General features: G+C 39.5%; 1 protein-coding gene and 1 non-coding gene across 5 annotated transcripts in view; both read left to right on the top strand.

Moving 5' to 3' along the window:
- Window positions 1-25511, top strand: part of Ndst3 (N-deacetylase and N-sulfotransferase 3) — a 163163-nt gene that overhangs the window by 93986 nt on the left and 43666 nt on the right. The window lies entirely within an intron of this gene.
- LOC117708094 (U6 spliceosomal RNA) lies at window positions 3446-3549 on the top strand. Its single transcript, XR_004606800.1, has one exon. It is a non-coding gene; the product is annotated as a U6 spliceosomal RNA (small nuclear RNA).

Below are 25511 nucleotides of genomic sequence, written 5' to 3'. Positions count from 1 at the left end.
TAAAAGATAATGCTTTGTTCTGTTTTATATTCACAAAAACATCATAAAACTTTTGGCTCTTAGTGAATGATAATTCAGTATCTTCTCCCGCCAAGAAATGTACTGTTTTAAGTTAAAATTTCTCTTAAAGACATACCATAGGATTTGAATAAACTCAAGAATGTATGCATAATTGATTTTTTTTATTTTCTCCCAACAAAACATCTAAGGAGATCTTTTGGAAAAACATTTAAATTTATGAAAAGATGCTAAATTTCACTCCAAAAAACTACAAAATTAAATTATTTTTAAATACTATTTCTGTTCACTATAGATTTTTTTTAAAATGTTATAGCAAATATTTCTGATAGCAAGACTTAGAAAGCTGACCTATATGCATCCCAGTAGCTATGGAAGTTGTCCCAGATATGTCCCAATGACTATGGAACATGATGAAAGATAAAGACACAGCAAACACTATGCACAAAACATTTGGTTCAGTAGTTTTGCTTTTAGGGGTCATATTTTACAGAAAGAGATACTATGGGATCTACTTTTCACACATAACTGGGAAATATAATAATTATCGAAGTTATGTAGTAGAAACAACTTGAATATCCATCTGTTAGATGCTAGTAAAGTCATCTTTGCTATTGTTACACACAACCAGTACTCTGCACATAAAAAAATAAAGATTAACTTCAATTAATAACTTTCAAAGAAGAGAAGTAAAGGGAGAGATAAAAAGAGTTCTCAGTGTACCCCAATTTCCAAAATGTATTTTTTAAAATTCATACAAATTTCATAAACTCTCATCAGGTTGGCTGAAAGGAAATAAGGAAGGGTACATCAAAGGAAAGCTGCAGCATTACCTACAGGAGCTGGAAAGGTGGGGTGGACAGGAGAAGTATTTCAGGAACACAGCTTTGATTTTGAAATATGCAATATTTTACTTGCTGGAAATAATAAATGAGAAAGTGTGATCGGGAAATCAGTAAGTAGGTTACCTTCTCAGGATGTCACATCTTCTCATATATGACAGAAAAACAGTTCAAGTGACTCTGAGTACAGTATTCAGACTATATGATTTAGTAAAATTAAAGGTAAGAAGCAGAACACAAATTTTTCAACTCATAAAACAATTTTGTGTCGTATCTCTTACTAGAATTACAAAATCTTTTATGTACTGTCTGGGGAAAATGAATGACCCTAGAAATGCTGTAGGGAACAGTGGAAAGGAAGGGAAAGGAGTCTTGGGGTACTTGAATTTGATGTAAGAAAATAATTAGAAACAAAGATTCCCAGACTGTGATAACGAGATTCACCAGATGTCGATGGCATCCAGGTACCCAGAGTCACGTGGCATCAGTGATAAACAATGATAAAGAATTCTGCAAGTTCCCACATTTTAACACCTAAGTGGTACTTTTCCTCAAAGGTAACTTAAACTTTTTGAAGTACAAGCTTATTCCAAGTTAGGTACATGGAAAATACAAATTGAGTCTTGTATATCTTGTATCAATGGTGATGGTGGTGGTGGTGATGATGATGATAATGATAATGATGATACAGTAAGCCCTCACAAAATAGCAGTACAAAGTCGGTTCTAAGAGGCTGTTAATGACCAAATTTAATATAGTTTCAACATCAACAAGTAATATTGTACAAACGTGCTGAATATGTGGAAAAGGGAGGGTATGTTAAATTATAGATTTTCTACATCTAGATTCTGTGTCTATATATAGACTATCTATCATATAATAATACCTATTACATATAAGATACTACAGAAGGGGTAGTAAGGCTAGAAAATCACCACTGCAAACAAAGAACAACTGATTCATAGAAGAACCATTAGTAACTACTAGAACCACTGGAAGAAATGTGGTTGTAAAATAGTATGTTTATAGTCATGGGGCTTCATTCCAGAGATTGTGTGTTAATTACAAAAAGAGAAGTGATCCCTTATACTAGATGAAGTTGTCAGTTTCTGTTACCACAGTGATAAAACGACAGAGACAACAAGGAAAAATTCAGCAAGACAACCTGACAACACCCACCTTCTAATGAGATGCAATATAAGACAACAGAGCAGGGGCTAGAATAGGCAATGCTAGACATCAGATCGATCCTTATAGACAAGTCCCCTTTGTGAGAAATCAAGGAACAAGTAAAGAAATTGCTTCATGTCATCTGATGACATGAAGCCAGTAGAAGACGCCAAAATGTTCACTGAGCCTCAGTCTTACATCTACAAGTAAGAGGAAACCCCCAGATCTTAGCTTCTACTTGGAAATGAGAAGACTGCATATATTCTCAACATTTGGATTTTGTTGACCTGACTTGAGAAAAGCAGAGCAAGGAATGAGCAGGAATAGAGGTAGCTTGTACACAGCAGTCTAGTCTTCATGATCCAGGTTTTTCCCTCTATTGACCAAATCATGTCTCCTTCCTTAATAACTTTCTGACTAAGCTGACTGATTGGTGCAGCTGCCTCTGTTCTTTCAGGTCTGTAAAACCCCTCATACAGTTCATATTAGATCCTTATATTTTGCATAGGTGAGGAATACTGTAAAGAACAGTTCTTAAGCTTAAGAATTTAAGTTTATATATTCTTGAACTTGTGTTGAACTCATGTTTTCAGAGTTCTTTCCCACAGCCTTAAGGGCTGCCCTGAATGTCACAGCTTTACCATATTACTGAGAATAACTGGAAACATTTTTGCTTTGCAGAATCTTGCTTCTGATTATCATGGAATTATTTCCCCAAAGGGAAGACAATTTCTGTTAAGGAGGAACATAAAGTAAACTATGTACATTTTTTTTTTTTTTTTTTTTTGAGACAGGGTTTCTCTGTGTAGCCCTGGCTGTCCTGGAACTCACTTTGTAGACCAGGCTGGCCTCGAACTCAGAAATCCGCCTGCCTCTGCCTCCCAAGTGCTGAGATTAAAGGCGTGCACCACCACTGCCCGGCCAACTATGTACATTATTATGCAAACAAGTTACACTTACAGCAGCCATCAGAACTCAATGCCCGGCCAACTATGTACATTATTATGCAAACAAGTTACACTTACAGCAGCCATCAGAACTCAAGGAGACCCATGTTCTGGTGTCTCTTCACTAAGGGCAGAAAATGCTGGACCAGCAAAGACCTGTAAACAGCCAAAATGGAGAGTGATTGAGAAAGACACCAGTTATAAATCTCTGGCCTCCACATACATGCACATTCACAAACACATACACATAAAACAACAACAACAAAAAAAACCTCAAAGAGGAGGAAGAGAGAAAGATGCATACAGAAGTTTGTGGGGACTTACAAATATCTAGCCTAGCTGATGTTCAAGATACATGGAGCTGTTTTTACCAAACCCAAAGCAACAACAAGAAGTTCATTTTAACACACAGCAATAATGAGCTTGAAGAAAATAAACAAAGCAGGGCCAAATCAAAAGATCAGAATAGTGCTCGCTTTGGCAGCACATATACTAAAATTGGAACAATACAGAGATTAGCATGGCCCCTGTGCAAGGATGACATGCAAATTCGTGAAGCGTTCCATATTTGAAAAAAAAGAAAAGATCAGAATAAACTTCCAGAACACACCCTAAAAATGTCTGCAGAAGAATTAGCTGCAGAAAATGTACAGTTACCATCATAGAGATGCCCACCCCTCAAGAGTAAGTAGCCAACAATATCAAAGTTTCAAAAAGTTGAAAAGTATTTTTAAAAGAATGAAATAAAAAGATTGGAGCTAAAGAATGCAAAATCTAAACTGAATAACTCATGGCAGGAGTTTAATAGCCAACATGATCAAGCGGGTAAAAGAGCTAGGTGTCTGTTGCTTATGTTATTTGAAAATTACCCCTTATCCACAGAGACACGCTCCAAAACTCCATTGCAGGCCTGAAACTCATGACTGTGCATGTTACCTGTAAATAACATGCATTTCCTATTCATAAAACACACACCCAATGCCTTTGCCTTCCTTATTAATAATTAATTCTGCACAGAACTTGTAAATTTTTTAAAGTACATCAAAAATAACATGAACTTCTTTTTTTCTTCCTCAGAATCTTATAGATAAGATTTGAACTTATATGTCTTAAACAATTTCAACACATGATTTTTGTCCTTCTTGCTTGAGAACTTTTTCTTTTCCCTTAAAGGAAGTGTCTTATAGCCTCTCTTTCACATAGCAAGATTGTTGGCATCATTACCTGGTGTTTTGAGTCCATTATTAGGTAAAATAAACGGTTCTGAACACACCTCTTAAAATACAAGAAAGGCTATGATAGATCACCTGTTACTCATGTGACAGATGGATAACATAGATGGTTGTCCCGATGAAGACATGCAGACAGGATGGGCCAGGAAAAGCCATCCTGCTACTTAGACTACAGCTTAAAGCTTTATGGATTGTTTACTTTTGGGATTATCCAGTTAATATTTGCAGAGCACTGCTGCTTCAAATAATTGAAACCTCAGAAAGCAATACCGTAACCAAAGTGGAGTACTGTATTCAGTTGGAAAGAAAAAAAAAATGATGAATAAGTAAAGACTGCCTCGGGACACGACATCAAATGAAACAGCTAATGGATAATGGAAAAGAGAAGGAAGGAAAACTTACTAGAAGAAATAATGAGTAGAGACCTCACAAATCTGAAAGGGGAGTAGATATCGAAACGCGGGAAGACTATGAACTCCAGGAAGAACTGAAGACTTTCATAACAGCATGCATTTGGATCAAAACTTCAGAAATGAAGAAGCGTTTTGAACATTGCAGAAGAAAACCAATCGCCCACATTAAAGAGAGCCTTCCTAATGCCACCAGCATATTTCTCCACAGAAACTTTCAAGGGCACAAGTCAGGTGGGGGTAGGGACAGGAGAGAAATTTAAAGTGCTGAATGAAGAAAACAATTCAAAACCCTGTCAAGCAAGAATGCTACATCCAGCAAAGCTGCCCTTCAGAGATGAAGGATACCTCAAAATATCAGAAAGTTTTTAAAAAATGATAAAAACATTCCCAGATAAACAAAATAATCTTTATTTGCCCACAAAAAGCACAAGGGGGGTTTTGGGGTTGAGGGCTAGTTGAGAGCTCACCATGAGAACTCACTGAGAGAAAGCACTGTGACCCTGGAATGACAGTGTGTGCATCACTCAGTCATGACGTAGAAGTTAGAAAACAAGTGTGAAAAATATGTGTAACTTCTTAAATCACACAATATAAAAACCTGAGTTCTGTGATAACATTGGTGAAAAGGATGGGCAAAAACTGTTTTACTGAAGTTGAAGGTAAAATTATTATGAGATGAAAATGTCAGATTATACTTGCTGATAATTAGATTTTAATGCCTTGGGCATTAAGAGAAATACTTACATAAGGGACAAAAATAGAAAATGAGAATAAGTCAAAGTACATCACAATAAAATTTAGAAATCCAAAAGAAACCAGTGGAGAAAGACAAAGGGTCAAACTGGCTACAAAGACAGGTTAAAACGTATAACAGTACTAGTGATTCCTATTGGCAGTAAGTAATGTTAAATGCAAATGATAAAATTCTCTATGAAAAGACATAGAGTAACTTAATAGAGACAAAATCCAAACTGTCACTACTGTTTACAGGACACTCACTTTAGGCTTACTGACAGACATGGATGATAATAAACTCCTTTGGAGACACACACACACACATATATATATATACATGTGTGTGTATGTATATGTGTGTGTGTGGTGTCCAAGAGCAGTACAGCCGAATGTTTCTCTGAGGAACTTCTGAATCCACAAAGATTTCCATGGTAGCTATACAAATTCGCGCTACCTCCAGCAAAGAATAAGTGTTCCCTTTCTACAGATCTGGTGTCCTTTGTTTCTTTGATCTTTTTTTTTTTATATATATATACAAGCAAACATTTAATTGGGGCTGGCTTACAGTTTCAGAGGTTCAGTCTGTTATCATAGTGGGAAGCATGCTATCAGGCAGGCAGACTTGGTGCTGGAGGAGTCAAGTTCTACACCTTGACTTGAAGGTAGCCCAGAGGATATTTTCTTCCACAGGCAGCCAGGAGGGGGGATCTGAATCACGCTATCCAGAATTCAGCATATACATTAGACCTCAAAGCCCCACCTCCACAGTGGCACATTTCCTTTAACAAGACTAAACCTCCCAATAGTGCCTCTTCCCCTGGCCCAAGCATATTCTAACCACTACATTCCACACCATAACCCCCATAGACTTATTCAAACTCATGAGTCTATGGGGGCCTTACCTAGACATAGCAAAATATATTTAGTCTAGCTTTAAAAGTTCCCATAGTCTATCATAATCTCAATAATATTTAAAAGTCCAAAATTCAAAGTCTCTTCTGAGAGTCATACAATCACTTAACTGTAATCCTTTAAATAATTAAAACTAAAAAGAAGATCACATACTTCCAACATCACAGGATATACCTTACTATTCTAATACATCATACAGAGGAAATACTGGACCAAAGCAAGACCAAAAACCATCTGGGCAAACTCCAAACTCTGCGTCTTAACGTCTGATGTCCAACCCCTTTCAGCTTTGTTGACTGCAACACAATTCTCTCCCCTGGGCTGGTTCCACTCCTTGTCAGCAGCTTTCCTTGGCAGGTATCTCACAGATCTGGCATCTCTAACATCTTGGGGTCTCCAAGGAAACTTCAACTTCATATCTCCTTGTTCCAGTGTCTGAGTTTCACATCTAATCTTCTGGACTCCACTAAAGGACTTGGATCACTTCTCCAGCTCTGTCCTCTGCACAGCCTCTGGCTGATTCCATTCAATTTCTGCTGCTGTTCTTGGTGGTCATCCCATAGTACTTGCATCTCCAATATTCTGGGGTATTCTGTTGCAACTCGGCTGCTCTTTCACCAATAGCCTCTGCTAGGCTCTCATCATGGTACCAAACCTCTAGTTCTTTGCATGACCCCTTCAGTCTTGGGCCTTCAACTGCCATTTAGGCTGAACCTTTACCAATTACCTTTCCTGGCCTTTCATACTGCTAAACCTCGACAGTTCTCCATGACCCATTCATGCCTTCAAAACCAATACTACCTGGGTGATTCTTACAACAAGATCTATCTCTGGAATATAGCTTCTTTGTCCTTTCACAAAACACTTCCCAGAAGATTTAGCCTCAGTAATGCTGGTATCTTCTTAATCACCACTAATTTCTTAGCCCTAGCTAAACAGGATCAATTGTCCCAGTAACCCCTTGTATTGTTGATTCTAAAGCAAGGTCCACATGGTTGAAGCTGCAAAGTTCTGCTTCTTGCTGAGACTGGAACATGGCTCTCCTCTTCTATTACATCTTCACCAGCTTTCTGTTTTCAATAATTAAACCCACTGCCTAAGCTTAGATGTCCTGGAACTTTCTCTGTAGATTGACATTTTTTTTTCCTTTTTTTATTGGGTATTTTGTTTACTTAGATTTCAGATGTTATCCTCTTTCCCCATTTCCTCCCACCATAAACCCCCTATCACAATGCACCTCCTCATTTTTGTTTTTATACCATTTTAATTACATGCAAGTATTAAGGTCAGTTCTAGGTTGAGGAACTAACAATACAATAGATGCAAATAGTCAAGGAACAAGCAAGACAATAAACACAGATAGTCAAAGAACAAGAAGGCAATAAACAAAGTTCCATGATCACTTGGGCTTATCAGGAAGACCAAAATATCTGAGCCTACTTCTCTGTCCCAGTCCAAAGTCATTTCATGCCTGAAGCCTTGATCTTTGTTCTAGCCTAAGATTTAGATTCCTGCCTGAAATTACTTCTTTGTTTTAGCCTAATGTCAGATTCCTGCCTGAAGCCCATTTCCTTGTCCTTGGCCCATGTCAGATTCCTGCCAAGCAGTCCCAAAAGCTCTCCACATCTTCCCTTTTTTTTATTTCATAAACAAGACTGAGCATGTCTAAGGTTGTTCTGACAAGAATGCCTTCCTTACACTTCATGGAATATGCATTATCAAAAGCAATGTACTTTTCTCTTAGGTTGAAAAGGCTCTGTGCAGAATTTTACCTATCCTTGGCTTGCCAGCCTGTTAAATTAATAACTCTGTCTGGGGGTCCATTTTCAGTTTCATGTCATGTACTTTGGCTGACAACATGTTGATGTTGTTAAAGACAAGCTTTAACAAGGATTCCCAGGACAAAAGGGGCTAGCATGATCAATCTATATATGCCATTCTTGAAGCCTGACCAAAATGAAAATACTGATGTCAGGCCATGGATAATTTTATCAGCATTATCTGCAGCATCCAAGCTCAGCAGAGCAGCATTCTTTAAATTCATAATCTCACTATGCAAAGTTAAAACATCCAGAGAGGTGTTAAAATTATGCCAAATGCACTGCAAGTGTCTTTAAATTTTTTCCTAATTATAATGACTATCATTGTAAATTTTAGAAGTAGCACAACTCCATTAGTATTTGGCATGACACTCGAGATAGCTCCTTACTCTTAAACTCTGAACCTCCTTCTATTGAATAGGATAAAGAACATCAATTCCTTGTTCTAAATGCCTATCTAAATCTTCTTGTATACTCAACACGTTAGTAATAATTTTTTGCTAAATGCTTAACAAAAGTAGCTGTCTTAACTTATGTCAAAGCAAGTGCAGAAGCAGTGGTGTTAGCAGTTAATGTAATTAAAGCTGTTATACCAGCAATAATCAAGCCCACTGCCCTCTTGCTTCTGCTTAAAACCTAACTCACTTCTTCCAGTACATGCAAGCTTTTTTCAGAAAACCAAGATTCTGTAATATTCAGGGCAATAAGACAAAAGCTGATTGATAGACCCCCAGTAACAAACATGCCAGGTTTCAACACACTAACACAATTAGAAAATATACAATCAATGCAACTTACAATAAATACTGTAGAAGAAACAAAAGTAATTTTAACTTGACAATTAAAAGAGCCTTAACACATGTACTAACAGTTGCTTGAAATCCAGATCCTGTCCCAACTTTATCTCTTGCTAGCATAACATCATAGAGAAATGCAGCTAATTTCCAAATATGTCTCTAAAGATGTCCAGATCCAGCCTTCCAAATGAAGACTGTTATTTACAATATTAGATTGGTTTCTAGACCAGTCCATGATTGAATCCAAATAACTGGTTTCTTAGATCTTTGATCTTGAGCATTCTGCCTCCCAAGTGCCGGGATTAAAGATTTAAGTCACCTCACCCAGTTAGATTTTTCTTTTAATCGTTTGAGGTATGTAGCTATCAAGAAAATACAAGTTAAAACTACTTTGAAATGTTATTTTATCTCAGTCTGAATTCAAGGTCAGCCTGGTCTATGTGGTGAGTTCCAAAACAGCTAAAGCTGATAGGGAGACCTTGTCTAAAAGCAACAACAAAAAATTTTTTTTAAATCAAAACCATTTATATTTCATCTTTGAGAACTGTTTGGATCCATGTTACAGTTTTTAATTAGGTTGTTTTTTCTCTCGATGTTCAGTTTTTTCAGTTCTTTGTATATTCTAGGGATTAACCCTCTGTCAGATACATAGCTGGTAAAGTTCCTCACTGTCACTGCATTGGGATCCATCTGTGGTTTTTATATCTATCAATGTTTGTTTAACAAAGTTGAGTGTCCTTGCATTTGGTACAGCAGTGTTTACAATAATATTCTCTCTGTGGATTTAAGTTTACAATTATAATATCCTCTTTGTGGATTTTTTCTTTGATGAGTATGAAATATTCTCCCCTATCTCTTCTGATTAGTTTTGTTTAGAACACTATTTTAAGGGCTGCAGAGATGGCTTGGGGGTTAAGAGCACTGACTGCTCTTCCAAAGGACCCAGGTTCAATTAAACACATGGTAGTTCACAACTGTCTAGCTTCTGTTCCAGTGTATCTAACTCTCTCACATATGCAGGCAAAACATCAATGTACATAAAATGAAAATAAGTGAACTTTAAAAAAAAAAAAAAACATTTTATCAGACACTAGAGAATCTATACCTTCTCTTTGTCTCCTTTGTTTGGAGTTTCTTCTTCCAGCCCATAGCCCTATCCTTGGTGGTAAGCTGTGGTGTGAGGGGACAAAAAGATGCATTATGTTTTCTAATCCAGTCTGTTAGTCTCTACCTTTTTGTTGAGTAATTGAAACTGTTAAAATTGAAAGTTGTTATTTAATACTTTTTATTACTGTTATTTTGCTGGAGTCGTGTTTCTGTCTTGGTGTTTATCTATTCTTGCATTATGTATTCCTTGTGATGTGTTTTCATATAATTTTCAGGCAAAGTATTTCTTCTAATATTCTTCTGCAGAGCAGAGTTTAGGGAAATAAATTCTTTCTCCTTCAATTAAAGATGATAGTTTTGTTTGGTTTGGAAGTTCAGGCTGTGGTCACTTAGAACTTATAGGACATCTGTCCAGGTCCTTCTGCCTTTCAAAGTCTTCATTCAAAAGTCAAGCATTAAGTCTGATAGGCCTGCCTCTATGTGTCTTTCTCTCTTTCTGCTCTCAATTTCTCTTCCTTTACCCTGTGCATTTTATATCTGATTATTATGCCCTGTGGAGACGTTTTTTTTCTGGTCCTGCACCTTAGTAAGCATCTCTTTCTTTAGATTTGGAAATTTTCTTCTATGATTTTCTTGAAAATAATTTCTGTACACTATGACCTGAGTTTCTTCTTCTTATATTCCTACTATTTGAAAGTTTGGTATTTTTTTAGTGTTTCAGATTTTCTGTATGTTCTCTTCTTGAGAGTTCTTATATTGAATATTTTCTTTGAGTGACTCACTTCCTCTACCTTTTTTCTGAGGCCTGGCATTCTTTTCTACATGACATTCTCTTTGATGTTTCAAGTTTTATTTTATTTTGGATTTTGATCACAGACTCTATCTCTTTATTAAATTCCATATTCTTCTCCTGAATTGTTTTCATTGTTTCATTCCACTCTCTGTTTTCCCATTCCTCAGTCAGGCATTTGCTTATATACTCCTTGAGATCAGTGAACAGACTTATAATTGCTATTTTGAAGTCATTTTCCTATGCATTATGTAAGGTGCTTTTCTCAAAAATAACTACACTAAGCATGCTGATTTGGGGTAGAGACATATGTCTTCATTATTTATGTTGTTGGTAGTTTGTGATTGGACCTAGACATATGGAATTAGGTTCTCAGTAGTAGTTCTTGGTGGGTTTCTGATCTACCTATGTTTGGTCTTAGCCCAACCTATCAGAATGTGGGTCCCTTGAATGGTGGTTGGTGAACAATATTGGAGACACTATATATTGTGGCTTGCAAGTGGAATATCTAAAGTGGTCTCATCTCAGTGGTAGTTCTGGTCAGACTCCATGAGTACGAATGGGTGCCAGGCAAGATGGAGATTAGGGAATCTGGCTAGGTGAAAGGGGGAGTGGGGTCCGACACCCAGATGATTCATTGTAACCACATTTTTAAAGAAGAAATAACTAAAAATACCTTCACTCTTGATAGTATATTTTTAATATTAATCTAATCATGAAGAAATAAATTAAATAAATCTAAACTTTGATATATCCTACAAAGCAAATATCCTCAACTTGTGACAAAATATAGACTGTTATATTCTAAAAACATATTATAGGGGGCTGGAGCAATGGGTCAGTCAGTTGGAGAGCTACTGCTCCTTCAGAGTCCCCATGTTGTGGTTCCAGTAACCACATTAGGCAGCTCATAGCCACCTAAACTCCAACTCCAGATCTGCCACACTCTTCTGGCCTGCACAGGCAACAGTACACACATAAAAAAAATTTTAAAAACGAGTCTTCTAAAGGAGATTTAAAGTTTACAAAGAAACTATAAGATAGTGTAACCTAATGTAATTTATAAATCTAAGAAGGCTTGAATCCAGAATTTTTTTTTTAAATCTATTTGGTCATTTGTTTTCTAGTTCCTAATTCTGGATGACGAAATAGCCCTCAAACAGTGGTTTTTAAACAGAAATCATTATAGTATGAGCACCCTTTTTCTCTATAGGACTTGGCTAAGGAAGACATGCAGTGGAAGGAGAAAGGTGTGTACTAGGCTAAAGAAGGTGTGCACTGGCTAAAGAAGGTGTGCCCTGGCTAAGGAAGGTGTGCCCTGGCTAAAGAAGGTGTGCACTGGCTAAAGAAGGTGTGCCCTGGCTAAGGTGTGCACTGGCTAAGGTGTGCACTGGCTAAGGAAGGTATGCACTGGGTTAAGGAAGGTGTGCTCTGGGTTAAGGAAGGTGTGCACTGGCTAAGGAAGGTGTGCACTGGCTAAGGAAGGTGTGCCCTGACTAAGGAAGGTGTGTACTGGCTAAGGAAGGTGTGTACTGGCTAAGGAAGGTGTGCCCTGGCTAAGGAAGGTGTGCCCTGGCTAAGGAAGGTGTGCACTGGCTAAGGAAGGTGTGCCCTGGCTAAGGTGTGCACTGACTAAGGAAGGTATGCACTGGGTTAAGGAAGGTGTGCACTGGCTAAGGACAGTGTGTACTGGCTTTTTCTTGACAAGCTTCCCCTGGTTGCTTTCAGTGACAAGCACTGAAAGCCGGGTGACTGGCACAGCTGGAAGCTGCTGTGGTATTTGCCCCTTTCATTCATTCTTGGTTCTCTGTAGAAGTGTGAGTCTCTAGAGGTCGTGTGACAGAGCTTTGCAGAGGCACTAATCCAGTCACACAGGAGATTGGATGATTGGGTTTGGGCCTCATATTGTTCAAGATTAGTTTATCAGACCCTGTCTTTTTAAACCCATGAGTGACCCTTGTCTTTCCTTTGTCAGCTGTTGTCCCCCATTGCTCTTGTGTTCTTTCATGTCCTAATGCTTTTCTATAATGTATATCCCTTACAATGTGTAGCCAAACTAAGACATGTGCATGAATTCTGTTAAAAAGAAATGAAGGTCACAAGTATAGATTACAGTTGTTCTGCTGTCAGAACAACTGTAATCTATACATAGGCCAGTTCTGTGGCTCATGAACAGTGCAGACCTGGGACAGCAAGGGGAAGATGACATACTCAGCTTTGGTTTCCTCTGTGCCACTGCATCATCGTCTGATAAGAAGCTAGATGCTTACTTTTTTTCATTACTTTTATTGGTTATTTTACTTATTTACATTTCAAATGTTATATCCCTTCCCAGTTTCCCCTCTACAAGCCCCCTATCCCCTCCTCCCTCTCCCCTGCCTTTATGAGAGTGATTGCCCCACCCACCCACCCACTGCTGCCTCAATGGCCTAGTGTTCCCCTATCCTGGGTCATCAAACCTCCACTGGACCAACGGGCTTCCCTCCCAGTGATGCCCAACAAGGCTGTCCTCTACTACATATCCAGCTGGAGCCATGGGAACCTCCTGAATACTCTTTGGTTAGTTATTTAGTCCCTGAGAGCTCTGGGGGATCTGGTTGGTTGATACTGTTGTTCTTCCTGTGGGGTTGCAAACCCCTTCAGCTCCTTCAGTCCTTCTCCTAACTCCTCGGTTGGGGTCCCCGTGCTCAGTCCAATGGTTGGCTGTGCACATCCGCCTCTGTATTGGTCCAGCTCTTGCAGAGCCTCTCAGGGGACAGCTTTATCAGGCTCCTGTCAGTAAGCAGTACTTCTTGGCATTAGCAATACTAGGTGCTAGAAATCAAGGTTTCAAAAGTATTACCAGGACATCATAATGCTCACTGCATCAGTGGTAAGGACACACTCCAGATAAGACTCTTTAGCCTCAGAAAAGGGTCCAGATGGTCATATGAAGAAAAAAAAAATGTATGGAGAGGTCTGACTAAACAGCCTACCATCATTACCTTGACGTTTCTGCTTCCTCTCTTAGTACTCTGCCATGCTGGAGGTTCACTATTAAATGTCTAGTGCAAGGAAAGAGAAAAAAAACATATTAATTGTGATAAAAGAAAAATAGAAACAAGGTCAGTGTTCAACTGAAAGAAAAAGCTTTTAAATTGGTGCCTATTTAAAATCATGATTATGGACGCTACTGGTAATGACATGCTATGAAATATCTTAACTGTCAAATTAGGAATTAATACAAAAACACAGATATTTTTAGAAGAAATAACTGCAGCACTTTCTGAGAGTTTAAAAGATCCTTTCCTTCAAACTTCAAAACACTAACGTTGTCTCGAAGTTTGCGGGAGAAGAGGTAAACACCAGAAATGGTGGCTTAACTGTCTGTAACCTACTTCCTCCTTCCAAAAGCTGAGTGGACTACAGCCCTGAACAAGAGGTCATCAAGGACCAGACCTTGAAAGGGGGGACCAGGTAACCAAGGTACTGGTTCAGCCAACATGGGTTCCATGCAGCCACGTAAGTCTTCACTGAAGTAGTTAGTGACTATGACTATCAATATATATATATTTACATATGTAGAGAGAGAAAACATATATATGTATATATATACATATATATATGTAGAGAGAGAGAGTGATATATATATATATATATATATACATATATATATATATATATATGCCTTATCTGACCTTGGTGGATATTTTACATATGTGGAAGTTTAAAACTGGAGTTTAAAAAGGATTTCATATACTTCCTGAGAGGGAAACAAATAGGATAAAAATCTGCATTGCTCCCATCGCTGAGCTCTGATGACAGAACAACCGTGGTCCACACTTGTGGCCTTTCACCTTTTTTTAAACAGAATTCATGCACATGTCCTAGTCTGGCTACTCAGTGTAAGGGATAAATCTCAGAAAAGAATTTGGACACGGGTAAAGAATATGGCAACAGTGGAGAATGAAAGCTGCCAAAAGAAAAATACATAAGAAGAACCCAAGGAACTGAGAAAACCCAGTTATATGGCAGCTTGGGACTACTCCACGCCAAACACACAGCCCCAGTGTGGTGGTTTGAATAGAAATGCCCCCATAGACTCATGTGTTTGAATGCTCAGCCCGTGGGGAATGGCACTATTAGGAAGTGTGCCCTTGTTCCTATTAGGGGAAAGTGTGTCACTGTGGAGGCCGGTTTTGAGGTCTCCCATGTTCAGGCTTTGCCCAAGGTGGAATCTGGTCTCCTCCTTGCTGCCTGTGGATCAAAATGTTATACTCCTCCAGCACCATGTCTGCTGCAGGCTGCCAGGCATCCCGCCATCATGATAATGGACTGACCCTCTGAACCTGTAAGCCAGTCTCAATTAGATGTTTTCCTTTGTAACAGTTGAGCTGAACACAGTGTCTCTTCACAGCAATAAATCCCAAGCTAAAACAGCTGGGCAATGCTAGGTTGGTAAATTGGCAGACAGCGTCCTGTAGTCTACCAGGAGAGGAAGGTACTGTACTGGCTGGTTTTATGTGTCAACTGGATACAAACAAGCTGGAGTAAACACAGAGAAAGGAGCATCCCTTGAGGAAATGCCTCCGTGAGATCAAGCTGTAAGGCAGTTTTCTCAATTAGTGATCAGTGTGGGAGGGCCCAGCCCACTGAGGGAGGTGCCCTCGTGATGTTTTGTGCAGGAATACAAGCCCTGAGGAAGACAGTAACTTACAATTATTTTAAGTAGAGGGCACCTCCCTAGCTGCCTCTTTCTGGTTCTCGATGGATGTGATTTTTCTTTCGGTTTAGTTTTATAAAACGTAAAAATCCAGCACAAGATTTGTAAGCTGATTTCTACACCGAAGCCCCTGAGAAAAGTCAATCCCAGATGCGGTGTTTGGCTTACCTGCCTACCTAAAAGCTGAAGAAGAGACTTAATAGCAACTCCATTACCAGGATGCTGTGGGATATTTTGCTAGTACAACTTTAAAAATGGAATTAAACCATCCGCTGGAGCCTTCTGTGCCACTGTGTTTTAAATCGAAGGCTACTCGCTGTATAAACGTGATTTCCGTGGTTTAACTTTAGGCTGTTTTCTGAGGTCCTCCCATGTACTGGGAATGCGTCAGAAGCATAGATAGCTTCGTTTCCTGTGGAGGCTGGAAACTGTTAGCAGCAAAGTTTGGAGACAGTCTGAATGAGTGCTTTGCCATATGTTAAACTAAACTTGATATGAAAAATCATATCTGTTTCCAGTTTCCCAGAACATTCAAACAGAAAAAGAAAAAAAAAAGAAGAAGAAGAAGAAGAAGAAGCAACTCCAGCTTTAGAAATATAAAAAGCATCTGTCGGCACAGGAAATTCTGCTCTGTCATTTCGCAAATGATCCCTACTTATAAGTACAAGAGAAATCAGACCTGGTGAACTCTACAGAAAATGATGTGCTGTTTTGTTTAACATTTGAAGTAGCTATCCATAATTCCACGTGGCTGGCTGGCTGCTGAGTGACCATGGCACAGAGATCTCAGCAGTGCTACCCAGTGAGGTCCTGAAGTATTGATGTTTCCAAGTTAAACCTTCTGTGTGATGTTTGTGGTTAAATGCTCCCACTACCATCTCCAGCTCAGGAAGACTCAGGAGCATTCACAAAATATGTGGCAGTTTCACCCGAATGCTTCATTTCTCACTGAATTTTCCCAGAGTCAGTTACTCAAATACAAATGCCCTTAACTTAATTGGCAGTACCACTTTGTGAAGTAGGCCATTTGATTGATTGATTGACTGGTTGATTGATTGATTGATTGACTGTTAGATGTGACTTGCTATGTAGCCCCGACTAGTCCGGAACTTGCTATGTAGACCAACCCAGCCTTGAAACACGGAGAACCAGTGCCTCAGCCTCCTGCTGGGATTAACCCCCACATCTGGCTGTTAGTAGCACTTTTTTTTTTTAACTTATTCACTTTACATTCCACTCTCTCCCCACACTCCTAGTCATCCTTCCCACAATCCTTCCTCATTCCTCACCCCTTCTCCTCTAAGAAAGTGGAGGCCCTCTTGGGTATCCCCCCACCCTGGTATATCAAATTTCTCTGGGGCTACATACATCCTCTCTCACTGAGGACAGACGAGAAAGCCCAGCTAGAAAAACATAGCCCTTGTACAGGCAACAGCTTTTGAGATAGCCCTCCACTCCAGTTATTTTGGACCCATAAGAAGACCGAGCTACACATCTGCTACATATGTGCAGGGAAGCCTAGGTTCAACCCATGTGTGCTCTTTGGTTGGTGGTTCAGTCTCTGAGAGCCTCAAGGGTCCAGGTTAGTTGACTCTTGGTCTTCCTGTGGAGTTCCTATCCCCTTAGGGACCTGTAATCTGTCCTCCTATTCTTCCATAAGAGTTCCCAAGCTACAACCACAATTTGGCTGTGGGTGTCTGCATCTGTCTGAGTCAGCTGCTGGGTGGAGCCTCTCAGAGGACAGCCTTGCTACACTCTTGTCTGCAAGCATAATAGAGTATCATTAATAGTATCAGGAGCTGATGCTTGCCAATGGGATGGGTCTCGAGTTTGGGTTGTTTATTGAATGGTCATTCCCTCAGTCTCTGTTCCATCTTTGTCCGTGCATTTCTTGGAGACTGGATAAATTTGGGGTTGAAAGTTTTGTGGGTGGGTTGGTATCCCTATCGCTCCACTGGGGTTCCTGCTTAGCTACAGGAGGTGATCTCTTCAGATTCCATATCCCCAATGCTGTGAGTCACAGCTAAGGTCACCCCATTGATTCTTGGACTACTCCCTTATCCCAGGTCTCTGTCTCATCTTAGAGATGCCCCTCACCTCCCCACCCCTGTCAGTTGCAGATTTCCATTCATTCTCATGGCCATCTGGCCATCCCTCCTGTCCTTCCTCACACCTGATCCTGAACCCCCCCCCAATCCTCCTCCCTATCCACCCTCACATTCAGTTCCCTCCCTCCATCTGTCTCTTATGACTATTTTATTCCCCCCTTCTAAGTGAGATTCAAGCATCCTCAATTGTGCTTTTCTTCTTGTTTAGCTTCTTCGGGTCTGTAGTGTAACATGGGTATACTATGTACTATGACTAATACACACTTATAAGTGAAGACATACTATGCATGACCTTTGGGGGCTGGGTTACCTCACTCAGTATGATATTCTCAAGATCCATCTATTTGCCAGCAAAATTCGTGATGTCTTTGTTTTTAATAGCTGAGTAGTGTTCTATTGTTTAGACGTGCCACACTTCTTTACCCATTCTTCAGTTGAGGGACATCTGGGTTGTTTCCAGTTCCTGGCTATTAAGATAAAGCTGCTATAAGCATAGTTGAGCAAGTGCCTTTGTGGATGTTGGAGCATCTTTTGGGTATATGCCCAGGAGTGGTATAGCTGGGTCTTGAGGTAGAACTACTCCCAGTTTTCTAAGAAACCACCAAATTGATTTCCAAAGTGGTTGTACAAGTTTGTACTTCCACCAGTAGTAGAGAGTGTTCCCTTGCTCTACATCCTCCCCAGCATGTGCAAGGATCTTGGAGTTTCTGATCTTAGACATTCTGATGTATGTAAGATGGAATCTCAGAATTGTTTTTGTTCGTATTTCCCTGATGACTAAGAACTTTGAACATTTAAGTGCTTCTCGGCCATTTGAGATTCCTCTTTTATTTTTTTTATATTTTTTATTTTATTTTATTTTTGGTTTTTTGAGACAGGGTTTCTCTGTGTAGCCCTGGCTGTCCTGGAACTCACTCTGTAGACCAGGCTGGCCTCGAACTCAGAAATCCACCTGCCTCTGCCTCTCAAGTGCTGGGATTAAAGGCGTGTGCCACCACTGCCCGGCTGAGATTTCTCCGAGACAGTCTTGCAGCCCACTTCCCCAGTGTGATTCTCCATTTTGCAGTGCCTTTTACTCTGAGTACTTTCTCGTGGCTTCTATCAGATGAACAAACATACAAGTGGAATGCCGTCAACCGCCGCCGTCTGCGAGGCCTTCTCACCATCTGCTTGCAGTCCCTGTTTCAGCATCAGCAGCTCTTGCTCTCTTGACTACAAGCTCTCATCGATAAGATGTTTGTCTTTCATTTCCTTGGTTGTTTTCTAGCACCACAGACATCCCTAAGACTTTTTCTCACAGACTCTTAGCCCATTTCTTGTAGTAACTGTTTGTGTGATGTTTCCAACTGAAATCCTTTAACTGCAAAGTCATTCTGGTTTGGCTCCCTTTCCCTGACTTTTTCAGCCATTTTCCTTATTTAGTAAACTGAGATTCTTCTTCTAATTCACTCCTGCCCATTTCTCCAGCCATATTAATATCACATGCTCATGATCTTCATCCATAAGTCACCAGGGGTCCCTTCATTTACAACCTTCCATGTTTCAAAGGTTGTTCTGCCCTAATGTTTCTTTTTCTAGATTACTTCTTTAGAAAGACATACCTACTCTTCCATCTAATCCAAGAAGCACTAAAATGACTCTCCCAGGGTTTAAAATTTTTTCACTTTTTCCTCTTCCCTCCCAAACTGGAGACTGAAGCTATTTGCCCTACTTAGCAGAACTAAAACTAAAACGCCATCCATATGTCATTGATAACACTCAGTATGTGCCCTGTGTCTTCCTGTTTCTGAGGCTAGGCATAGTCAGAGTCTTCTCTCAACTTGGCATATGTAGGGCTTGACACATATTATAACAAGCAATTCTATTATGAATTGGAGACCTCTGGAGAGCAGAAAGCCTCGATATAAATGTGCAATTTTTTTTTTTTTTTTTTTTTTTTTTTTGGTTTTTCGAGACAGGGTATAAATGTGCATTTTTAAGCAATGAACAGCCTCACCTCCACAAGAAGGAAAACAGAAAATTACAAGTGTGCAACTTTATGTTTTATTCTCAGCGGCGTCTGAGAGCCCAAGGGCTTGAGATCAAGTAGGTTTCTGGCTGCCCTCTGGCCTGGGAACCCCCCAACCCAAGTGCCCCGACCCCACAGGGTCTCAGACTGAGTTCCCCATTCCTGAGCGGAGGAGCCCAGTGGCTTCCCACAGCCCAGCATCTGCCCTTAGAGGTGTGGAGTGAAGACAGTCAAATTCCTGTGCCTCTGTCTCCCTGAGCCGGGTCCCAGCCCAGACACAAAGGACCCACAACTCAGCCCAACAGGACCCACACCCATGTGCATGCCACCACAACCTGACATTTTATTAGCTCTAGGAAAACGTCATCAAGAAGGTTCAAACTAGGTCATTCCTGGCACTCAAGAGGCAGAGGCAGGAGGATCTCTGTGAGTTCAAGGCTAACCTTTTGGGACTGGGTTACCTCACATACTGAGTTCCAGGACTTCTGACATTGAGGGCTTTGTATGGAGACTTTGTCTCAGAGAAAAGAAGAGAGGAGGGAAGAGGAAGGGAGGGGAGGGGAGGGGAGGGGAATTTCCTGTCCTGTTTGAGCTCCGGTCCTATCTTCCTTTGGTGATGAATGGTGATGTGGAAGTGTAAGCCTCTCCAAGTCACTTTTGGTTATGATGTTTCCTCATAGTGATAGTCCTAAGGGACAACATTATATGTTAGAATTAGAGATAAATGGACTCAGTGCATAATCATATAGCCACATATGTTAACAGAGAGAGACATATGTTCAGTGAGCAGTACTGTGTGCTAGCAGATTTAGAGAAACCTGCACTGAAGCATGAGAGTATGGGTATGTGGAGATACAGAAAATCTCAAAGCTGTTAAAATAAAAGGGGGGTATAGAGTCACACGTACAGATTTCTTCCACTTCTACGCTTGTGGTTACAGACTTAAAGAGAGAATGCCTGTATATAATTGCTTTGACATAAAAGATTTCTAGAACACATGCATGACATGGGGTTGATAGTAAAGAGAAACTGTAATGTAGGTTTGCAAGAGGAATTGCTGGAAAGCCACATGGTGACCAGTGCTGTGCCACAATAAAGCATGGTTCAGAGGACAACGGTCGGCACACACAATGAGAATGGAGGCACTGTGTGTATGGGGAGCATGCTCTTCCAGCTTTACAGCTGAGGTGCTTCTTACCTGAAGGTTTGGCCTGACCCAACATCCTGCATGTGGTATCTTAGTAAACAGAAAACAAGCACAAAGTCAGATTTAGAGAATAGCTGAAAGGTACAGAAGACTCCAGCCTTTCTTCCTCCCCCATTTCCTTCTTGCCTCCATTAATAAGGCAAAGTTTCTTTTGAATGGATGGCATACCGCAGTCGTGAATATTTAATGAAACTATTTATTTCAAGCTGTATAGTACTTTCAAAATCTCTGTGTGTTTAAGGTCACTTGATATGATAATAATAATAACATAATGTCGAAGCAAAACATTTTTAAAATTTTTCTGTAAATCAGGCTGTTTTACACTTTAATCAAGACAAATATAAATTTTAGTTTTATAACATCAAGTCTCTTGACTCTCTTCTCAGCAGTACATACCATGTGGAAGGGCTGATGATTCTACCGTAATGAATAATGATAACTGCTGGTTCCTCTGAACAAGGTGATTTATATAGTTCCTAAGAAATTGTTAGGAAATGTAATATAGAAAAGTATTCCTGTGGAACAGTTTCTTTATAAATAACTTCTTTTAAGAGATTTAGAATTTAAAGAACAACCAGCTATAAGCCAAACATAGAGTTCTCACTACAAATTATTTTTAAATAAATATCTGACCTGCTTACAATCTTCTGTAAGCTAAACTCTTACGTGAGTTAGAGACCCCTGTTGTCTTGATCACTGTTCCATCTCTGTAAAGAGACACTATGACCATAGCAACTCTCATAAAAGAAAGCGTTGAATTGGTGCTTGCTTACTGTTTCAGAGGATCATGGTGTGAAGCATAATGGCACACAGGTAGACAAGGTGCTGGAGAGGGAGCTGAGAGGTCTACATATGGATCCATAGGCAACGGAAAGAGAGAAACACTGGGCTTAGGCTTTTGAAACATTAAAGTTAACCCTCCAGTAACACACTTCCTCCAACAAGACCATACCTCCTAATCCTTCTCAAATAGTGCCACTTTCTGATGACTAAGCATTCAAATTTATGAGCCTATAGGGGCCATTTTTAGTCAAGCCATTATACTTATGATGACATTTTCCCAGTACTGCAGAACAGTAGCTTGTCTTACCTGCAGCAAATGAACGTTGCTGTTTTGACTCACAAAATTTTAAGCTTTTTAATATTTTGTTCCATCTGCATTTTTACACAGCTTCATGCTGACCTGACTCTTATGGCTGATATTGTCTTGCCCTGTTAGGCCCTGGAAAAACTACTGCTCTTAACTTATTTCATGCCCAATTTCATTTATTTAAACATCATGTATCCAAAGTCCCTGGACTGGGACCCAAGCAGGGTCCCAGAGATCAAGAAGCAGCCTGTGTGGGTCTGGGCTAAACCCTCTGCAACTATGTTATAGTTGTGGAGCTTGATGTTCTTGTGAAATTCCTCACAGTGGATCAGGACTGTCTCTAACTCTTTTGCCCGCCTTTGGGATCCTTTACCTCCTACTGGGTTTCCTCATCCACCCTTCAAGAGAGAATGTGTGCCTAGTCTTATTCTAGCTTGTTATACCATATTTGCTTGGTGTCCCTGGGAGTCCTGCTCTTCTCTGAGAAAGGCAGGGGCAGGGTGGATCTGTGGAAAGGGGAGGCATGGTGAGACTGGGGAAGGAAACTGTAGTCAGAGTGTAATATATGAGTGAAGAATATATTTTTTTTAAAGTATGTTTCAATTGAAACAGTTACATGCAGCTTGTGTGTAAGCAACTCATCACCAATTTCTCCTCATAAAGGTAGGGCATCTTGAGTTGTTTCATGGATGTCTAGTAGGTATTTTTCCTTCATTCTACTCTTTGTTGTTGCTAGAGTATTCTCTACATAAAGAAATGAAATTCTGAACTAATTTGGAATTCCCATGACTTCTCACAAAACACTGGAATAAGGAGCTATCTTAAGAAAATAAATATTTAAAATTTTTGTTTTAAATACTCAGAAACATAGCAACCACAGCAAAGGAAACAACTCGATGAAGGAAGATCCTAACATGGAAGGAAACCTTCGCCAGTGTGAATTTGATGGGAAATTAATATCTAGAATGAAGAACTCAATAAATTAAACAACGAAACAACTCCAAAAGTATCCAGTCAGTGATTTAGAGAGCTGCTGGGAGCCTCCCAGCCCAGAGAGGGTATTGGGGGGTGGGGGGACAGAGTAGGACTCTGGTGATGGCTTTACAGTCTGAGGGTCTCAGGTCCTAGCTTTCTGACTGTACTGGAATGCTTATGATAACTTCTAAAACATGCTAAAAACTTTCTTGCTCTTGCTGAGGGTAAAAGACTGCTGGTTTAGGTGATTGACACTTGTAGTCTAACAGCTGAGGATTAAGCAATGTGGCCTTTGTTCCTTTTTTTTTTTTTTTTTTTTTTTTTTTTAATGTATTTATTCACACCAGAAGAGAGCATCAGATCCCATTCCAGATGGTTGTGAGCCACCATGTGGTTGCTGGGAATTGAACTCAGGACCTCTGGAAGAGCAATCAGTGCTCTTAACTGCATGTGGCCTTTGTTCTATCTCAGCAGGAACTTCTGGGCTCTAACTTTTGCCTACTAGTCTGAAGTCGCAGGAAGAAAAAAGGACACTTAGAAGTGGTTATAACTAAGTGGTTAAAAGCACTGACTGCTCTTCCAGAGGTCCTGAGTTCAATTCCCAGCAACCACACGGTGGCTCACAACCATCTGGAATGAGATCTGATGCCCTCCTCTGGTGTATCTGAAGACAGTGACATTGTACATACATAAAATAAATAAATAAATCTTTATAAAAAAAAAAGAAAAAGAAGAAGCAGTCATAGCATTTATTACTAAGTTATTAAAAGTTTCCTATGAAAGCTATCTAAGCGGGGGGGAAGTGGAAGGATTATAAGCAAGGGAAAGAGAAAAATTCTTCTAAGTGGGGAAAGGGGAAAAAGTCTGCTCTATCTGGGGAAAGGGAAAAAAATTCTATTCTATCTGTCTCTCACCTCTTTGTCCTCATTACTTATGCATCTTTCAGCATACTTGATCACATGTTACAAAGTTCACAAGCTCACACCAAAAATTAAATCACAAATTGAAATAGAAGTTTGTAACGGAGAATGTTTACATACATATCCATTCGGACTAATTATCTGGCTAAACATCCATCAGCTGTCTAGCTCCTCAGGTTCACTGACGGTTTAAAACTATAACTAAGTTATTAGTGAAGTTTTGTATAGATAAACCCAGGCGATACTGTATCTTCTGTCCCGGCACCTGTAATAAATCGTTAGTTCCCTTATCATGTCCTTTGGCTAATTGTTTTATAACCTCCTGGAATGTGCTCTGAGTAGGAGAAAGTCTAATTACTATTTAAGAGCAATTAACTGCTGACACTTGGGAGACTGGCAGAGTTCTCATTGCAGTTTTGACTATCAGAAAAGGATCTAATAACACCCCTACTATAAAACAACTTAATAATCATTGATATAATTTTAGGAATTTTTATAGGATCGCCATTAAGACTTAAGAAGCCATCTATTTGTCTGTATAGCATCACTACTAGACAGTACACATGGATCTGCAGAGATCTGCTACAAAGGGGTGGGCTATTACTTAGGGATTGTTATATATGTTTAATAATAACAGGAAAAGTACATTAATAGCAGGACTCTTTTCTAAAATGAATCCCTTACAGCCTTGCTGAATAAGGACTCACCTGTCACAGATTATATAATAATCCGAAGCAGGCCATTTCAGGATGATCACCTGATAGTTATTAGCTTGTCCCATTATGGCTCCTGACAGAGAGCTCTCAAAAGTAGAGATACTGGTGGCCAATCAATACATGAAAAAATGTTGAACAGACGTAGATAATAGACAAATGCTCACCCTCATCAAAAGGGCTGCCTAGAGGGAATATAAAATATCCACTCTAGAATTTATGTGGAGGTTCTGCACAAAACTCAAAACAGAATTTAGCTATAGCATTCATAATTAAATATGTTATTTGTGTGTTCATTTAAATAATAGTAAATAAATAAAGCAGAAACTTTAGCATGGAGTCCCTGCCTTTTGAACATGTAGTACTGATTTTTTTTTAATTCACCAAATAAATTAACAAGCTCGATGTGTTGTTTTCCCCTAGCAGGTGAAATTCAGTCCTATAAGCTACAGTGTTAACTGAAGCCTCCTATCGGTGAGCTCAGTCTTTGTAATTGCTAAAATTCAACTCATTCACGTATGAATGAGTCAGATTTCCAAGCAGTCATATTTTTAAAATATTTTTAAAAAAAAATATTTTTTTCATCTACCAAGTCTCTGAAGTTAAATTAGATACATCCTCAAACATTTAATTCAATTTCCTCTCTTTATTTTCATTATGCTGTGGGGTCAGTGTTCTAAAACTAAGAAGAAAAATGTTTCCTGCAAGAGAATAAAGACATTTTCATTGCACAACTGAGTAACACATTTGTGGTATGTATCAGGCTGCCTAAGAAGGGATTCCTTCTAATTATTTCTAACCAGTGTAACTGTGTTCATTATTCTGTCACTGAAAGTCTAGTGGTACAAGATCAGCTGTATCTGTTCTCTAAATAGCTGAAGAAAGGTGTTTCAGAATAATGAGAAACATCAGAACAACACAAACCATGGACATGATGTGAACCTTAATTGAAAATCAGTGGGGTAAGCATTAGAGCTACTGCATGAAGTGTCGACGTTTGTTCTG

Source organism: Arvicanthis niloticus, chromosome 4 (assembly GCF_011762505.2).
Source record: "Arvicanthis niloticus isolate mArvNil1 chromosome 4, mArvNil1.pat.X, whole genome shotgun sequence".
NCBI lineage: Eukaryota > Metazoa > Chordata > Mammalia > Rodentia > Muridae > Arvicanthis > Arvicanthis niloticus.
Note: the sequence above shows the minus strand (reverse complement) of the source record. Positions and strands in the feature narration are given on the sequence as shown.